Genomic DNA, 6,311 nt, shown 5'->3' with positions numbered 1-6,311 from the left:
CAGAAGCACGACAGGCGGTGGATCGAGGAGCTGCCGGTAGTTCTCTGGTCTCTCAGAACGACACCAAACCGAGCTACCGGGCAGACTCCCTTCTCCCTGGTCTACGGGGCAGAAGCAGTTATCCCCACGGAACTCATTTACGGGTCGCCTCGAGTGCTTTCCTACGATGAAGTAGTGCAAGATCAGCACCGGCGTGACGACGCTGTGCTACTCAAGGAGAACCGTCTCCGGGCTGCTACGTGTGTTGCACGCTATCAGCAAGCCCCGTGTCGCTATCCTAGCCACAGGGTTCATGCCCGGTGTTTTGAGGAAGGCGACCTTGTCCTTAGGCACATTCAGTCCGCCAAGGGTACAAACAAGCTGTCGCCGAAGTGGGAAGGCCCTTACCGGGTAGTACGAGTCACCAGACCTGGCGCAGTCCATCTGGAGACCGAAGATGGCATTCAATTGCAAAACTCATAGAATATTGAGCATCTCCGCAAGTTCTACGGTTCCTTCCCAGCAGCCACCCTTTTGTACAGGCATTGCCTCAGCTACATGTAACCCCTTGTACAAAGCCAGGGTGATGACCCCGTGCAAGAGAAAATAAAGAAGTTTGTGGGGGGCGACCAAGTTGCATGCATGCACAAGCATTCCAAGATCACTGCCTAAGCATTTCATGAGCATTTGCATATGCATATAGACAAGATCGCATCATGTATTCATTCTCATCTGCATGGAGCTGCAGGTTCCTGCCGTGAACTTACCTTCAACAAGGAGTTGAGCAGATAGCACGACATTGTGATCCTCGGCAAGCCAAACAGATGAGTTCTACCTCTTGTCCATTAGTGTTCTGTAAGCTATAACTTGTGCATAAGGAGACCTTGCCACTCTTTTGAGACTTTGGTGCTCCCATCCTTGACTTGAACGTTGCTTCGGTCAGGATGGCCACGTCGGGGACCAACCTCGGGAGTTCGTCGTCAGGCTGTACAAGCCCCTGTGTGGTCATCTTCGACTCCCAACTCCCATTGCGTGGGAGATGGAGCTCGAACAACCACGCGCTCTGAGGTTGCACATGAGGGGTTGTGGGAATGGCAGCATGTGGGTCGATGTTGATTTCCCTACCCCTCACGTGATGTACCTCTGTCGTGGTTGGAAGACCTTCGCTCATGCCCACGGCTTCTCGGAGGGGCATGTTCTCCATTTCAAATTAATGGAGAGCGGCATGCTCTCCGTCAAGATCTTCACACGCTCGGGAGGTCGCTTAGGGTGCTGTGCGGAGAGCTCTATCAACGACGAAAGCTCCTCCTCAAGCGAAAGCGACGAGGAGGACAGTGACGACGATGACGACGACATCGGGCGAGAGGGCGACGACTCTGACTCCGGCTGATCGCCGCCCACACCATCTTCATCAGGCGACAGCACCATCATCTGCATCCGCATCTCCTTCTCGGCAACGTGATTTGCCGAGGAGGTGGATGCAAAGGTGTGGATGGTGCTCCCGGGCTCCTCCAGCTGGACCCCGGCATGCTTCCTCTTGGGCTGCATCTTTGTTAGCCCTGCTGAGCCCTGCTGGCCCTGGTGGCGGTGGTCGACGGGGTCGCCTTCGGCCGTGCTCTCCATCGAGGCGTTCCCCGGTGCTCCCGCTCTCACCAGGCTATCTCTCCTAGAGCCTGAGGGAGGCGGGCCGGGCTCCTGCCCAGGCGCTCCTTTTGCCCTCCCCGCCTTCGATGACCGTGGCTAGGAGGAGAGGGACAAGAAATGGCATTACGGGGCACTTATCTTTTTTCAATCTTAAATCTGTAGGCAGTTGCCAAATTTTAATTCAAATAATGTAATCTCTCGAGTCCATGTTTATGTCCTGTAATGCTTGTACTTGTATCATCATATTAATGAAAAAGATGAACCTTGCCGGAAACCTGTGCATGTATACATCCATGCACAGGTGGAATGCCTCTTTTATGTAAATAAACGAGTTTTCCCTGGCAGGCCACCCTACCGGTACCCCTTTTCTTGCCGGAGAACTGCGTTTGCCGGGCAAAATACAAAGGGTCCAGCCCCCCACCAACTTCCTTTTACCAAAGGCCACTGCGACCTTCCATTGGGGGAGGAGCCGCCGGAGGGGGCGCAGCCAAGGCGCCGCCCCACCCTCCTCCTCCTCGAGCACCATGGCGACCTTGATCTCGTCCCCTTCCTCCTCCCCTCACGGCAGGTTCCACCACCGCAGGATCCGGAGGGAGAGGGATGCGCTCTCGAGTAGAAGCCCTCGTCGCCGCCACTAGGGCAGTGCCGCACCCTCTTCCTCTCACCATGACTGGAAGGGTAGGATTGTGGAGAAGAAGGCTATCTCCCCACGCAGGAAAGGGCCGCCCCGCTCCTCCAATGCGGCCTCTCTGCGCCCTCTGTGGCTCTAAGAATCAAGGCCGACACTCTGCTCCAACCATCGGCGCCCAGTTTTTGGCCATGGCACTCCTCCCCGTGCCCTCCGCATCCACCACCTACCACGCCCAATGCATGCAGGACACGTGGCAGGTGCGTGCGGAACGGGAGGCCAGTGGGATGGAAGTTTCCGCCCTGTGATCATCGGGCAAGGAGAATCCGCAGGCCACGATCAGAGTTCTCCCACAGCATTACGCACGACGCGCGGGGAAACCGAAAACCGGCCTGGAATCAAGATCAATGAAGAAGCAAAGAAGACCTCAAGAGACCAGCCTCTTCAGCACCCCCGCCCCGTGCACTTATTAGGCCCTACCCCGACGATGCTCGGCAGCGCGTTCGGGGCAGGCCCAGGGGCTTCTGTTGGTGCAACAAACCCTGGGTCTGTTGCTCAGAGTATGCACAGGCACGGGAACAAGATCGAGGCTCCTACCTAAGTCAGAGTTCAAGAGACCAAGAGCATCAAAAGACCAACATGTAGATCAAGAGGACCAAAGTCAAGCCAGAGAAGGAAGATACCACCAGGAGAAAAGCCCCCCCTTGTCGGGCAGGCGAGCTCAACAAGGACGGGGCCACCCCCGGAAGGAGGCATCCGAAGCATCCCGACAGAGCCTGACGGGACTCACGGAGGCAAAACCACCTCACTAACTACTCCGCCATGACCCACGTCGTCAATCAGTGCGGTGTCAAGCCACAGAGTGACTAAGTGGCAGCCATTTGACACATGGCGGCCTCTTTCTACAGGGGATGCCTACAGAGGACACCCGTCCCGCAACGTGTGAAGCGAGCAGGCGTGGAGCTAGCAAGATAGCCCGACAAAGCTTGTCGGGCAATCAACGATGTGACGTTGAGCGGTGCATTTAATGCACCCTGTCAGCCTGCAGAGTTAGGCATGATAGCACTGTTTGCTATCTTATCAGTGCATCATGACTACTTTGCCATTGTGTTAACCCCTTAACCTATAAAAGGAGGCCCATGGAAACTATAGAAAGGGTTAGAAGGTTGGATAACTCACACCCCCACATGCGCGTAGCCACAGCCGCCCTTGCTGGGCAAGTGTACTACGCTCCACCACCACCTTTCCACCATCAATCCACCAAAGCGGGAGTAGGGTTTTACGCCTCGCGGTGGCCCGAACCTGGGTAAAACTTCTTGTGTGATCTCTGCCATGCTGCCCCACGCTCGTCTGCTCTTTGTGCAACGTGGCCTCCCCCTACCGAACTAGCAAGGGGCCCTGCGGCCCATAGGTGGTCGTGGTTTCCCACGATAAAGCATCACCCCAATCATGATCATAGCAAAAAGTGGTGCATACAAAAAAATTATCATCCCCAACCTTGTAGCTTTGCACATCATTAGCATAATTGGCATTAATACAATTTATAGTGACATCATTGCAACCATGCTTTTCATTCAAGGAGCTATCATGAATCACTTTATAAGTTTCTTCTTTTAACACTTCATCACAATTTGCAGATTCATGATTTTCAAGCAATAATTTATAGAGGTAATCAATTGCACCCAACTCACTAGCAATTGGTTCATCATAATTGGATCTTTTGAAAATATTAGCAAGTGGATGATGATCCGTAGTTATCTTAAATTTTTGCTTTCAATTTCTGTTTTTGAGTGTTGACAAGAAGGTAATAAAAGCAAGCAAAATAAAACATTTTTGTGTGTTTGTGAAAAATGTTTTAGAAGTGGGGGACATGAAAATTAGAGGAAAATGAAAAATGAAAGTAAGAACAATTAGATGGTAGTTTATGAGAAGGTACTTGATAGGTTTTGTGATGTCTCCCCAGCAACGGCGCCAGAAATTCTTCCTGCTACTTGTTAGTTGCACTGGGATTTCCTCGAACAGGAGAGGATGATGCAGTATAGTAGAGATAAGTATTTCTCTCAGTTAAGAACCAAGGATATCAATATAGTAGGAGAACCATGCAAAACCTCGTGAACATCACCTACACACAAAAGAACACATACTTGCACCCAACGCAATCAAGGGGGTTCTCAATCCCCTCGGTGGTTGATACGTCTCCAACGTATCTATAATTTTTGATTGTTCCATGCTATTATATATTCTGTTTTGGATGTTTAATGGGCTTATTTATACACTTTTATATTATTTTTGGGACTAACCTATTAACCGGAGGCCCAGCCCAAATTGTTATTTTTTGCCTATTTCAGTGTTTCGCAGAAAAAGAATATCAAACGGAGTCCAAACGGAATGAAACCTTCGGGAGCGTGATTTTTGGAACAAACGTGAGCCAGAGGACTTGGAGTGGACGTCAAGCAACCAACGAGGAGGCCACGAGGCAGGGGGCGCGCCTACCCCCTGGGCACGCCCTCCACCCTCGTGGGCCCCTCATGGCTCCACCGACCTACTTCTTCCTCCTATATATACCTACATACCCCCAAACCATCGAGGAGCACCACAAAAACCTAATTCCACCGCCACAGCCTTCTGCACCCGTGAGATCCCATCTTGGGGCCTTTTCGAGCGCTCCGCCGGAGGGGGTATTGATCACGGAGGGCTTCTACATCAACACCATAGCCTCTCCGATGATGTGTGAGTAGTTTACCTCATACCTTCGGGTCCATAGTTATTAGCTAGATGGCTTCTTCTCTCTCTTTGGATCTCAATACAAAGTTCTCCTCGATTCTCTTGGAGATCCATTCGATGTAATCTTCTTTTGCGGTGTGTTTGTCGAGATCCGATGAATTGTGGGTTTATGATCAAGATTATCTATGAACAATATTTGAATCTTCTCTGAATTCTTTTATGTATGATTGGTTATCTTTGCAAGTCTCTTCGAATTATCAGTTTGGTTTGGCCTACTAGATTGATCTTTCTTGCAATGGGAGAAGTGCTTAGCTTTTGGTTCAATCTTGCGGTGCTCGATCCTAGTGACAGTAGGGGAAACGACACGTATTGTATTGTTGCCATCGAGGATAAAAAGATGGGGTTTATATCATATTGCATGAGTTTATCCCTCTACGTCATGTCATCTTGCTTAAAGCGTTACTCCGTTCTTATGAACATAATACTCTAGATGCATGCTGGATAGCGGTCGATGTGTGGAGTAATAGTAGTAGATGCAGGCAGGAGTCGGTCTACTTGTCACGGACGTGATGCCTATATACATGATCATGTCTAGATATTCTCATAACTATGCTCAATTCTCTCAATTGCTCGACAGTAATTTGTTTACCCACCGTAATACTTATGCTATCTTGAGAGAAGCCACTAGTGAAACCTATGGCCCCCGGGTCTATTTTCCATCATATAAGTTTACAATCTATTTTTATTTTGCAATCTTTACTTTTAATCTTTATCATAAAAATACCAAAAATATTATCTTATCATCTCTCAGATCTCACTTTTGCAAGTGGCCGTGAAGGGATTGACAACCCCTTTATCGCATTGGTTGCAAGGTTCTTATTTGTTTATGTAGGTGCAAGGGACTTGAGCGTGGCCTCCTACTGGATTGATACATTGGTTCTCAAAAACTGAGGGAAATACTTACGCTACTTTGCTGCATCACCCTTTCCTCTTCAAGGGAAAACCAACGCAGTGCTCATGAGGTAGCAATAAGGATTTCTGGCGCCGTTGCGGGGGAGTCTACGCACAAGTCAAGACATACCAAGTACCCATCACAAACTCTTATCCCTTGCATTACATTATTTGCCATTTTCCTCTCTTTTTCCTCTCCCCCACTTCACCCCTTGTCATTTTATTCGCCCTCTCTTTCCGTTCGCCTCTTTTTCGCTTGCTTCTTGTTTGCTCGTGTGTTGGATTGCTTGCTTGCCATGATGGCTCAAGACAATACTAAATTGTGTGACTTTACCAATACCAACAACAATGATTTTCTTAGCACCCTGATTGCTCCTCTTACCGA

This window comes from Triticum aestivum, chromosome 6D, assembly GCF_018294505.1.
Source record: "Triticum aestivum cultivar Chinese Spring chromosome 6D, IWGSC CS RefSeq v2.1, whole genome shotgun sequence".
NCBI lineage: Eukaryota > Viridiplantae > Streptophyta > Magnoliopsida > Poales > Poaceae > Triticum > Triticum aestivum.
This window is presented reverse-complemented; position numbering follows the sequence as displayed.